The sequence below is a fragment of the Physella acuta genome, unplaced genomic scaffold, assembly GCF_028476545.2.
Source record: "Physella acuta isolate Inbredline_101_S28 unplaced genomic scaffold, ASM2847654v3 ptg001225l, whole genome shotgun sequence".
Classification (NCBI taxonomy): domain Eukaryota; kingdom Metazoa; phylum Mollusca; class Gastropoda; family Physidae; genus Physella; species Physella acuta.
The window spans coordinates 201,816-216,244 of NW_026732742.1; positions in this window are offsets into that span (position 1 = coordinate 201,816).

Genomic DNA, 14,429 nt, shown 5'->3' on the forward strand with positions numbered 1-14,429 from the left:
AAGACCATATGCACGTAATGGACCGTATGAATATCTCTGAGCATGTATTAAACTTGCAAAGGGTCCTTCAAGCAATGGAAGAAAATATTAATACATCATTTTACCTCAGCACGACTGAGGAAACAGAGTATGTTTAATTTATTTTATTTTCCATTTTCTTTGTATTTTACATATAGCTACATAAAATAAAACTCACGTTTAAAACTAATAGTAAACGAAAATTTTCATCGTAAAAATAAAAGTATGATAAATAAAAATGTATAGCAAGTTTTAGTACAATTATTTTTTACATACCCTATTAAAGGAGGATTGAGTGTGAACTGCGGTACGCTTTTTCGCATGTTCTTATATAAAAGTAAGTGTTAGTATGACACTTTGTTATGTAATCAAGCTAAAGAAATATAGTAACTTGTGATATGCTAATTTTTGAGAAAGCATATAGAAGCGAAATATTATAATATTATGCTATATATATGAATGGTATAAAGTTTTGTACTTCTGGTATTTTGTGAGAAATCTGTTTTGGCATAAAATACCTTTTCCGGTTAATAGAAATCGCTCTTAAGCTCCTATTTTTTTAATTTCGCAAGGGCGGCGCCTGGAAGGGCGCGGTTCGATTTTTCTCTATACACGGTATATAAAAACATTAAAGTCGAATGCGGTTTGACACCGTTCATCTGAGTGCCATGAAACTTCGAGGAGTTTGTTCATTGAAATTACTTCAGAGAATAATTCTGCGAGACATAAAATTAAAACTTCTTATGGGCGGCGGCAGGAGGGTGTGATTTTATTCAATACATGGTTTGTTTTTTGTACTATCGGTGGAATTGTAAAATACGTATGTATGTGTAAAAATATTATTTTCCCAAAATGTTATACATAAATGTATGTAAAGTCGTTGATTAATATAAGGATATATTAATACACATGAACACACCTTTAATAATAAGACTTGATAACACATTGTTTATTTACTCATTTACACAACAAACATGGCTTCCGTGTTGCACATTCAAAAGTTTAATACATTATATAGCTAATATTTTTGTTGCTACGCCTCTGCGTAAAGGATAAAGTAAGGAGGTATAAAACGGCGAAAATAAAAACGACTAAGTTTTTTCACGAAAGGTTTATATAACATCCAGGCAGAATCGACAGCGTGTTAGACATTTTTTTAAGTTGCGGTTCTAAACCCATCCAGTCATAATTTTTTTTTTATTTCCCATGGTAGGCTGTGAAAAGTCACAACTCATGCCAATTGTTTCAACTGATTGATGTTGTTTAAACGTTAATTTACAATGATTTATTCATTTGTTATTCCACCAATATTAACATTTTTTGTTAGAGTAGTAAGATCTTCTAGTCAGTTCCAGACTAAAGAAATTAATGTTGTATTAGTAAAATTATTTCATGACAATGGCACAGACAGCTAAGAAATATTTTTTGCAGGGAAAAAAAGTTTGAAAAATATACCAATTAATAACTGCGTTTTGAACGGAATTATTTAAGGCAATGAATCTGTTTTGTTACTTAATAAAGTAATACGGTATTTTTTTAAATAATATATAAATATATATATTTATGTTTTTTTTCTTCGTATATATGCGAATGTTTTATTTGTTGTGTGAACGTTACCGTTAAGCAAAACTAATCTTCTTCAAGAATCTTCACTATGACATCCACCCCATCTCCTATCTCTTTATAAATATATGTCTTAAAATGTAATTGGAAGAGAGTTCGGGGCTAAGAACAGGAATTGATTTGGAGCTAAAATATATTAATAATAAATATTTTGTTCTTGAATCGCAAATCATCAAAGTTTATTATTTGTGCAATTAATGTTTATATTTTTCTTCAGGTACATTCAAGAAGACTATTTTTTGTTGGATATAGCCATTACAGTGCACGTCTTAAGCCTCAAGATATACTGCGGTATTGGGCTTGTGACTAATCTGCTAATTTTTTTAACTCTACGCTCATTCAAGAAATTGGGTCCTTCGGCGCTATTGCTTTACACCTTGGCAGCTTTTGACATAGCTGCATTAATATCAAAGCTTTTAGAAAGTGAATTTAGAAAGAACTTTTTTTTGACAGGACAGGATGTTGTTTGTCAAATGATTACATTTTTCCCTATCCTTTTCACAAGTTTAGCCAATTGGAATGTTGTTTTCATGAGTATTGAAAGATTTATTTCAATTTGCTTTCCTGTGAAAAAAATAACATTGGTTACAAATTATCGGTGTAGGATAGCAATAATTGTGTTGATCACTGTTAATATTGCTACTTATCTTCCGTTTTGTTTAATGTTTTATAAAGCAGACAATGGAATTTGCACATTGCAACGGCTATCCAGGTTCTCGTTTTTTTTATTCCAAATGCTATTATTCATTATTATACCTTTCATTTTGATTGTTTTTTTTATTTCTGCTGTCATCTACACCATGTACACTGCTCGTGTAAGACGAAAGAAAATGACCTTAAATCATATTTTAATGGAAGATAGTAGCACAAGGAATGATAAAATGGAATCCATTTTAGCTAAGTGGATGATTTTATCAGCCCTTGTCTTTCTACTCCTTTCACTTCCAGCGATTGTTTATGCATGCATTGAGCAGTATTTGCAAAATCTTACAAATGCGATCTTTGGTATTTTACAATTAGTAGTTTACGACTCGTTACACGTTGTTAACTTCTTTGTGTACTTTATTGCTACTAGAAAGTTTAGAGAGATATTCAAACAAGTTGTATTGTGTAAAGCAAAGAAATAAAACTAATGAATAATTTTCAAAGTTTATATAAATAAGCTCTTAAACATGCACTAACATAAATGTTTCCTTTAAACATAACAAGGCATAATGCTTAGGTTTAAGAAAAACATGTACCTAAAATCGTACAATTTACATACGCTGTGTAATAATAAAGCAGTACTCAACTAAGCATTATTGCTAATTTAATACTAACATTTTAAACGTAAAATTAATATATTAATATTATAATAACCAAGATATTTTCCCTTGTCGGATTTAATAAATGTCTGTGTCATAGCGTGGTCTAAAGAGAGTGGTTGTGCGCACGCCTGCAATCGCGAAAGTCTTCAGTTCAGATTCTGGATCTAAGTCTGTACGACGTCCCCAAGCCTACCCACCCTCAGTGGTTGCATAACTTACGTTAGATAAATTCAAGGTCCAAAGTGATAAAGTATAGATTTTACCACACTATGCTCCCATATTCCAATGTTACAGAAACAGAAAAAAAAATAAAGCATCTTCTCTATGGGCCGCTTATTTATCAATATATATATATATATATATATATATATATATATATATATATATATATATATATATATATATATATATGTATATATATATATCATCTAAAATATTTAAACTGATTAGGTAAATAATAACTTAAGGAATACTAATAGAATAATCTTGAATGTTATTAAAATGTTGCATACTCAATTGTGCACGTACAATGCATGGTCATTTTAATTAATTATATTTAATTTTCTTTTAATAAAATTCAGAAGACATCTTATTTGCACAATCAGTTTGAATTACCTGCTTGTTCACTTACATATTCGTCTGCATAGTTGTAATATTAAAGCGAACATGACAAGGCAAACTGACGCTATAAATTACACGTCAGTTGCAAAATAGGAAAAAAAAGGAAAAAGGAAAAAAGAGATAAGATTTTTGAAGAGTCGTGGGTTTAATTAATGTTAAGCAGCATTTTTTAAAACCAAATATACTTTGAATTGTTTAGTATAACTAAAAAGTAATTAGAACTGCACATTAAATTACTAAAACGTTAAATTACAATTATTGCGTCAGTTAATGTCTATAATTTTATAGGTATACATATTGTAATATGTATTGCAATTATTACACTAATGAGTACTAAAAATCAATTATTTTTCGCCTCACAATACTTTAAAACATTTAAATTTTTAAACTTTTAGAAAGTTACCACTGTCCGCATTGCCAGGATTCAGTGTTTCTTCCAGACTTTTTTCTCCGGGGGGGCACTTGAAATTTCCGGGGGGGGGGGGGGGGGGGCGGTAGACTTTCTTCGGGGGGGGGGGGCGGACACTGTTAAAAGTATATATTTTCTATATAAATTATATAAATTTCATTTTGTTCGGGGGGGGGGGGCGGTAAAAATTTTTCGGGGGGTAAGCCCCCCCGAAGAGATGCCTGGAAGAAACTCTGCCAGGATTGTGTCATTTTTTCACAGCAATTCATTTTTATATTAAGGACATTATATATCTCATGATTTCTAACAACCATCCGGGGTTTTACTGAAGGTAAGATTATTTTTTTGTAAACCACAAACAAATGGAATGGTTTTTGATATCTAGATTATATAAGGAGATTTTTACTCGCGGTCAGTTTTTAGTCCTAGCCGAGCGACTAGAGGCTGACCGATAGTTTTTCCGTACGGCCGACTCATTTACCCAGATCTACGGAAAATCCTAGCTAGATGTAGGCCTACAGAGCCAAAGTACATTAAAAAAAAATTTTAGAAATAGTCATAGTTTTTCATGAATTTCACAGTTTTCATAAGAAATTTGAAATTTATAAAGTCTATGTTTAAATAAGGAATAATGGCCTAAGGAAAGCTATACATGTCTTCCGGGTTTTTCCCGAAGGTAACACTATTTTTTGTCACATATTTTGGTCGATGTGTGATCTAAGGAATGAACAACGGGTTACTAAGTGGGAAATTTTTTTCCCGATGTATATTTAACTAACCTTGCCGGCCCGGCACTGGCCTCTGAAACCTGTTTGCAAACGACCATGATCTTGCGGCGTCAAAACGGCCAATGACAAATCGGCCCCGACATTAGAGCCCCGTCAAATTGACCGCAACACAAAAACAAACGCAAACACAACGCAAACACTAACACTAACACTAACACTAACACTAACACTAACACTAACACTAACACTAACACTAACACTAACACTAACACTAACACTAACACTAACACTAACACTAAAAAAATTACAAAAACAAACACAAACCTAAACTCAAACACAAACACTAAATGCACTGTAGTTTGAAATGCCACCTCAGTGTAAACAAGTTTGTACTCAATATTTAAGTAATGACTCTTTACGTTTATATGTCAATTTTTGTACTTTAAAATGTACCTGCAAGTTTAATAAATGGTTGCATGTGTATCTATTAAATTAAACTTTATAATTCAAAAAGAGATTTCGTTAGTATTTGTTAGGTTATAAATGATATTTAAAGTTTTAATCTTGTTTTATTTTTTTTTTTATTTTTTTTTTTTTTTTTGAAAACGAGAACCTGTACTTTTTAAATTGTTACTTCTCAGTTAGAACTGCAAGTATTATTTTGAAACAGCCTAATTATTCTTTTAACATACATAAACTACATCTATAGAGCATTCTGTAATGATTTTTTTTTACTCAAAATTTTATACACTGAAATAATTTAAATTCGAGCAAATTTTAACTTCTTTTAACAGTCTTTGACATAAAAAATAGATTTCAAGCCTTTCCTTAAAATGTAGGTACTCAACAGAAAGTTTCAGTTTCACTTTATTCTACAAAACGCTGGCTTTTCTCTATGTTTATCTCTGGTGGCTGCTGTCCCTTAGCTTTTTTGAAAATAACAATAAACCAATATTGCTGATGTAACAATGGCAACCAAAAAGATTTTCTTTCTAAAAGCCATTTTCAAGCATAAGTTATATGAATGAAATTTCAGTGGATTTTCTTGGCTAATAACAAACAATTGTATGTCATGAGGCACCCAGCCTTAATATATCTCCTTTTAAAAAATATAGATTATCGATCTTCTCAAATATTGATTATAATAAATATTATGTGACACATCTTATTTGTGTGATTAGATTCTTAACAGTTTTTTTTTTTAAATGCTAAATATCATACTTACACTTTATTAGTTGTTACACTTAACGATTCAAATATTTGTTTTACGTTTATATTGCATTATTTTCGTTCTTTAATAAAATGTAACCATGGGTTTTTGTCCTTTTGTAAAAAAATTAAAAATTTAAATTGTATATATTTTTGCAAGCTAAAAATTGTATGCGTTAAGCCGGTTGTTTTCTTGTTTTAAAAGTTAATTCAATATCAAGAGGGAAAATGTCACTTTGTCAAACATGAGCTGACCAGAACCATACTTGGTTGTTCGTCACGTTCAACTACAGCCATATATCTTGTTTCGTTTATATATTATATTTCTGTGAAGAGCACTAAGTTTTAACAATCTATTTATTAATTTGTACTCTAACAAATAGTCACTTGGGACCCCTATAACACGAGCGATCAAAACTCTCACGCATTATTGCCAACAAAATGAAAAAAAATAAAGAAAAATTCAAGAATTGCTTTTTTAAGTGATTCGTTTTCAAATAGACAGTTTAATTATTTGATAAATGCAAAACTAGTGAAAAACGTTAAAATGCGCCAAATTAAATACAATATATTTTATTTGATGCTAATATGCAGTAAGTAAATGTATCTTTAGAATGTAAGTAGTTGCAGAAACTGAAGAGAAACATACATTTATCTATGTATTGTATTATTATATCATTTGTAACTTAGTATATGTATTTGCATAAATAATAAAAAACATTTCAGTATAATACATTAAGTTTTTACTCTTGCAGTTAATTTTGTTTTAATAAGTAAGTACTTTTAAACAGCCTGTAAATTGCTTGCGTTGAATTGTCACATAGTAGTTGTACCTGGTTGATTTTATTTGCCGGAGGTAAACTCTTGCAAGAGTCAAGTGGTCATTGGACTTTGTCTGATGTTATCTCTTTAAATGCTGTAGACTGAATGCATTAAGATATGACACTGTTACCGGATTTTCATGATACTACAAAGTCAACTACTTGTTATTTATGTTTTTTGCCACTGCTTGAAGTTATAGTATTATTATTAGTTTAAAATCATACTTCCTGTGTTTTAGTTCACGTGGCAGTACATTAACTGTTTGATTCTAAATCTATTACCGGTACAGACTGGTTTTGAACCTCTTACCGGTTGAATTAATTTAAATGTATATACTATTACACTAAAACGTTAGATTTTTCCTGAAAAACTCACTTACAAAATACAATTCTGGAAACTCATGTTTGTCCAATGAACAGTTGAAACAACCCTACAAAAACGCAGCCTTGCAGGTACGAACCTCATGTAGTAGCTCAAGTGAAATAGAACGAGTTATTATGTTACGGATCGTATTATTTACAAACTTTTACTAAGTTTGTAAAGTCCTTTTGTTTGCCTTTTTTTAGATTTGTTGCAAAAACTTGTAACTCGATTTGACCGACTTCTGATTCATGATTTCGTTCAAACGTTCTAGATACATTTCTTTTCAATAAATAACAAGAATATCTCATTTTAATCTAATAATATATGGGAAGTAAATAACTAGATGGCCCGATCTGTAAAGCCCTTCAAATGTCAGGGTGTGGGGAGACACACGAAAAGGACGCGTGTTACTACAAATAACGGTAAACTGTGTTTTACGGTCACACTGTATTTACCCTCAATTGGGATTGAGCAAGTAAACAAATACAACATTAAGCTTTTCTAATCCGCAGTGCGTATGAGGAAATAAGTACAGTAAGAAATGTCTGAGAAAAAAAAAAGTATGGGACACAACAAGCTGAATATTTGTTCAATAAATGAAGATTCTTATTATAGAACAACAGAGACAACTTTTTGGAGAACACAGTTATGAAAAATTACTTTTTTCACCATTTAACTAGGAATATTTTTTTACCACACCCAGTGTATTGTTATATTTTACTCATCTAAATGTCCAATCTTACCACTTGAATTTATTTTTTGTCTGAGTACTATTGAAGTGGCTCGTGTCTGCTCGTAATAACCTCCCTTGTTATACTGTTTTTGATGTGAAGGACTGTCTTGTGAACATTTAACACACATTTTCGTCGCTCAACAGAATTGCTTGTATGTTGACAAATGTAGTGACATGCTTTTGTTGTAAATTGTTCCCCATACTACCAGCTTAAATGTGTACTGCCATGGGCATCTAATTCTGTGTGACGCAAACGAAAAAAATATATCAAAAGTTTATACAGATCTCCATTAGCATGCGTTTACTAAGTAAATGTTACAGGTCAAATTATAACAAATAACTTTACCTTGAAAATCATTTATTCCGCCTGCTTCCTATCTGCCTACAATGATGTATCTTAGAAACACAATATGATATTTATGGAGGGTCGAGGGGGGGGGGAGTAAGGCCAGCAAGCTCAAATTGAATGTCCCGAGTTCGAACCGCTGTCAAATTAGGTTCGATAGATGTTGACAGCAATCTGTCAAGAAGGATAAGAAAAATAAAAAATAAACAAGTCTGTCTTGTAGTGTGTGGGGTGTGAATTGGGCAGAAGCAGAGGCATATCGAGGAGGGAGGGGTGGGGGGGGGGGCAAGGGGTGCGGACCGCACCGGGTGACACCATTTAGGGGGTGACACCAAGGCAAAAATAGCAAAGTATATACAGAAAATGATAATTACAGTCACTTAAGGGTTTAATTAGAGTGTTAAATAGTCTTTTAAGAGCAAATTCGGCAAATCCCGACAAGGGTGGAGGGGGGGGGGGGGGGTTTGACACCAAGACGTAAATCTGCTAATGATACAGAAAACATGTTACATCAAGCTGTATTTACAATCGACTATAGATAAAACTATAGGCCGCAACGTCCAAGAAGAGAGGGTCAAAACTGACCTCGACTGACCGGTGCCTAATATGAGCTATACATCGAAAAAAAACTTTTGCCGAACGACCACCCTTGATATTTTTTGAGGTGGTAGACGAACGCCTAAGGGTGTCACAAAAAGCTCGGCATATCTGGGTTAACTTCACAAAGGGGTCAAAACTCAACAATCGTATTTCCCTATATAATCTTTGTATTTTATGCGAAAAACAGATGGTAATTTCAGCATAGATTTTAGGGCACTTATCGTCTGCACATCCAGCTAGTGAAGGACGATTATTCTCAACCTCACTTTCCACTCCTCACCCCCCCCCCCCCCCCATCTGTGTAGACAGTTTACAGACGACAATGAAAAGAGCAAACAGAACGTGTTGTTACCTCCCCTTAATTTGAAATCGTTTATAAACTAAATTGTCTGCCCCTAATAGCCGTCACTACGATTGTAAACAGCTCACCAGACTGTTGGAGGTGGGGGTGGTAGCGATATGGTCTTTTGAGCTTACGTCTTGATAGTGTCTCGCATGGTGCCCACGTAGAGAATTATATATATATATATATATATATATATATATATATATATATATATATATATATATATATATATATATATATATATATATATATATATATATATATATATATATATATATATATATATATATATATAGGAAATAAAACAACAAAATAGCGGCGTATGCAACGTCGCGGGTCAGCTCGTGTTTTGTAGTTTAACAACTAAAACTGCAAGAAGCTGAACATGCCCGATGGCATTTGCCAATAACATAAAATTCTTTCTGACATGGCAAAAATAAAAAAAATGGTATTGATTTACATCGAGGAATAATGGAACGGAACTCTGTTATGTCTGCGTTATTCTTAGTCAACTTCTGCTTGTGGCAGCACAGCTTTTAATGCACAAAACTCGGAACCATTTTTGAAAAAAAAACTTGTATCATGTACATATAAAGGCTGATGCAACACTTTTTACTTTCTCATATATACGAAGTATAGAGAAAGTATTGTAATCGTGCAAAGAAAAAATCGAGATTTTCACAAATATCGACGTTTTACACCTCACTGATACGGAAAAACATAATTTTGCAATCTTGTCCGTATGTCTGTGTGTCCGTGTGTGTGTATGTGTGTCTGTCTGTGTGTGTGTGTCTGTCTGTGTGTAAACACGATAACTTGAGTACCGTTACAGCTAGGTTGATGAAATTTCATATAAAAGTATTTTATCAAAATTGTAGATCCGTATCAACATTTGAGCGATTTCCGATAAACGGAAGTGGTACTTTTTCTACTTTGAAATTTTTCAAAAGCCTCTAACTTGAGTACTCTTTCAGATAGATAAATGAAATTTCACTTGTAAGTAAAAGATCTAATTCTCTACCTTTGTCAAATTTTGAGTAATTTCCGTTAACCGGAAGTACTAACTTACGCTATTTCCAATTTCTCAAAAAACGCATGTAAATTTATAAAGTACTAATAATATTGCGCACTATTATGCGCATTTTATTAGGCGTTCACTTGGTGTGCAATTCTTTTTTTTTACAAGATTCCATTCTATTATAAAAAGTTTAAGTAATTAAAAATGGATTACAAATATTGTCTATGTCCTGAGTTGCCATCCTTCGTAGTTTTATATTAGAATATTCGAGAAAGTTTAGGGGAGATCACTCCCGGTTTATTCAGATTTGTAATCATGTAAAAAACATGCCTGGCCAAAGTACATCAGCCCGTAAAAGCGATTGATCAGAGAATGTTAAACAAGTTGGACATGCTGTATCTCAGGAAATGGGAGGACTTTCAGCAGCATAGTTTCTGCAGTTGAGACTAGCCTACAACCCGAAAAGAAAAAAATGAAAAAAAAATGATACGCCACCTCTGGTTCTGCTTAGATGAATTGTGAGCTGTGTGTCAAAAGTTGAAATATTTTACAAAATATACCGGAGCATGTAAAAATAAGCCAATTATTTTAATCTGTGACAACCCCATAAGCAATATTTGTTTCCCAGCTCTTGCGTAGGCTGGATTAAATACTATGTATATTGTCCTACTGCCCCGCCCTTCTCCATGTGTTGAGTGGGTTTAACACAAAAAGTGTGGGAGTATTTTATGTTCATTGCAATTTGAGCGAGATACACGAAGTAGAGGATTATAAAGGGGAATACCTCAGGAAGAAGCATGTCCTTAAAAAACCGGAGAATCAACATTTGTAAATGTTTCTATGAACGTTCCACCTACCTGAGGAACATATTAGGCTGCTTTTGCCGCTTTCCATAGTCTCCGGACAATTAAACAAAGGAAAGGAAATTTTTTTATTTTTTTTTATTTTTAAAATTAAATATCCGCTGACTTTTGACAAACTACACAATAAATTATAATTATTACAAGCTTTTATTTAACTCACTTTCTCGACAGTCTGTCTGTCGTCAGTCTGTCTAGATCGAAACGCCGGAACGAAAATTCGGACACTTCTACTTGTCAGATACGGCTCACAGTTGACACGTGGGTCAAGACATGAAGACAATGCAATCTGAAATTAAATTTGACTTGATTGGATGCCTAATTGATTTTTTATGAATTAATTAAAATTTTGACCAAATTAGTAGGCATTTCTATCGAACCACACCACACGCGTCACCACGTTCAATAGCGCGTCATCACGTTTCAATAGGCGCGCAATGGTTTTTAGTCATGAAACTCTATTGTAAATAAAAACATCTAAAGTACTAAAATAAATTCATAAAAACGTTTTCATAACAAGCTTTTATGTAATGATGCACTAAAAAGTAGAAAATAAATTATAGACTACTATTTAAATAAGTATAAAGAAAAGCATGGGTCTCTTCCTAAACATTAGTAAAGGTATCCAATAGATTCTAAAGTGAACCACGCTTTTCTTTATAGTTATTTAAATAGTAGTCTATAATTTATTTTCTACTTTTTAGTGCATTAGTACATAAAAGCTTGTTATTAAAACGTTTTTATGACATTTTTTTAGTTATTAGAAAGGTTTGGGATTATTATAGACAGATACAAAGACATTTCTTTTTGTTAAGGAATAAAATCGTTGTCATACTTCTCGCCATTCTCCCTTACTGATATACAAGTTATTTTTCATAAGGTAACGGTGGATCTACAACACGTATAATTTTTTTGTTGATACATTGTATACATGTGCATTTTGTTTAAATGTTTGTCGAAAGCGCCTCCTTCCCTCCCCACCCCACCCCACCTCGAATTTTAAAAATATTTGAGTGCCTTTTACCAGTCAATTTCCCTTAGCAGTTTACATTGTAATGTAACACAACCGAGATAGAAATAAGTCCGTAAAGCCAAGTAGTAATCTATTTTTTGACTCTGTATACTTCAGAATTATAGCTCAAAATGATATTTAAAACAATTTTAACAACCATTTTTGGTGGCTTCCCACCCGCCCAACCCCTTTAACTATTCAATCAATCAGCATAACAAATGTAACATTTCAAACACTTGTATTACTAAATTATTAAACGTCCATGGCCCCTAATGCAGCATGGATACACATTGGAATTCGTGCTATTTTTGTCTGAAAGGCAGCGCTGCACGATTATGTAGGTCATTGGTAATGAGATCACGTAATGCTACAACAAACTGCCTGCAGTATTCATACCTCGCATGCGTCTGTATGCGAGGTAATTGCTGCCTAAATATGAACGTGTGAGCAATGGTTTAATTGTTTACTGTGCTTGGTGAGTGTCGACTATATTTTATATTGTGGACAATTGTGAGGCTCATAAATTCAATGTATTGAAGATCTTATGTATCTCAATAAATTCGTAAAAATTTTTGTGAGGCAGATGTTTTTGGTATCCGATCAAGAAGTAGACTTTGTTTTAAAGTTTGCCTTGGGTTAGTGTTATACATTATTTTTCTTTTGTTCTTTTAAATAGAGTAAAAGCTCTCTATACAGATCTGCATTCTAAGTACATACGTGCTAAACACACACTTGTAAAACAAAGAACGTGGAAAAAATTTGCCAAATACTATACGGTACATCTAAACTCTAAGCAATCTGCTGCTTTACTGTAAGCAGATTACGTTTTCAGCATTTTCTACTATAGGTGACAGCGTTTACGGAGACTTAATTGATTTTTGTTATTTTTTTTTCGTGAAAAAAAGTGCCCTGATTGACTAGCAAATAAAATGAGCTAAATTGTAAATGATTCAATTAAATTTGTATCTAATATCTCGTTTATTTATTAACTATTAATTACTATAATATACTTTAAATTGTGCTAATTTATATTAATATCCGTAAAAAGCGAAGTTATTTAAAATTATTGAAATTTAAATAAGTAAAACAAATTTAAATCGAAATCGCATTTTCTTATAAGTTAACTAGCTAAAGAAATGGCTTTTGTTACGTTGTGTGTTTTATGATAGTAAATTTGGAGCAAATAAATGTTGGTTCGGGTGTATGAACGAATGAAAAATTGACGCGTATGAAAAAAAAATGGAAAGTAGATAATGGTGTTGCTATAGAATAAAAGCTAGAGAGTTCGGGCTAAGCAGCAAATGTGAAAGGTGCTCCGTGTTATGTCGAGATTAATGATAGAATATGTATGCGGATTTTAATGAGAACAGTAGTAAAATAAATATTGAGGAAGAAAATATTAGACACTCTATTAAGTAAGATCGTATGTATCGTTGTGATGAGACAATTCATGGTAGTTTTTTTCTTTAAATGGTAGTGGAGATGGTCAGGTCAAGCTCGACCCTCTCACATCAACTCTAACAGTCTTACTTTTTAAAATTGCAGCCTAAACAGGTTGTAAGACAGTGCACCCTGCTGGATCGTAAGAATATCCCTGTAGTGTTTGATAGATTTTGAATACAACAACACGGCATCAAGCAACCGATGAGAGATGAATTCGTATTTTTACAATAATACGACCAACAAAACAGAGTAAGTTATATATCACTTGATGTTTTTTTTTCTTTAATATTGGTTTCTAAAGGTTAAAGCAGACATAGAAAGTTAATTAGTAGAAAGGATTTATAATTATAAAAAACACATTCTTCGTTTCATCAAAAATATGTCGAATTCATAAAAAATGTACATTATTAAATCTATGTAGAGGGGGTGGAAGCAGGCGTTGTAGCTGAAATAGCAATATAAACATAAAGTGATATTTCAACGCCAAGGGTAGACAAAGGTACAGAATATAGTCCAAGTAAAGACAGAACAGACAGACCCGACGGGTTCCGAACCTACCATTCCACACGGCACCAAATCGCCTCGCCTTCCATGCATCAAGTCAGACGTGTAACCACTTCTGCCAATCAGCTCTACAAAAAATAGAGCTTTCTTGGCAGACCACTATCATAGCATGTGACACGGAAGACGCGGGCTGGCGTGACCTCTGAACCCTAAAGGGTCTGACCGCTAGCCTCCTAAACACAACAAGGACTATTATTCGACCAGACAAGCGACACAAGTATAGGGACGACGATACAGACAAATAGTAGCTTCTTTTAAAAGGGTATAGTGTAAACATGTAGAGGGGGTGGAAGCAGGCGTTGTAGCTGAAATAGCAATATAAACATAAAGTGATATTTCAACGCCAAGGGTAGACAAAGGTACAGAATATAGTCCAAGTAAAGACAGAACAGACAGACCCGACGGGT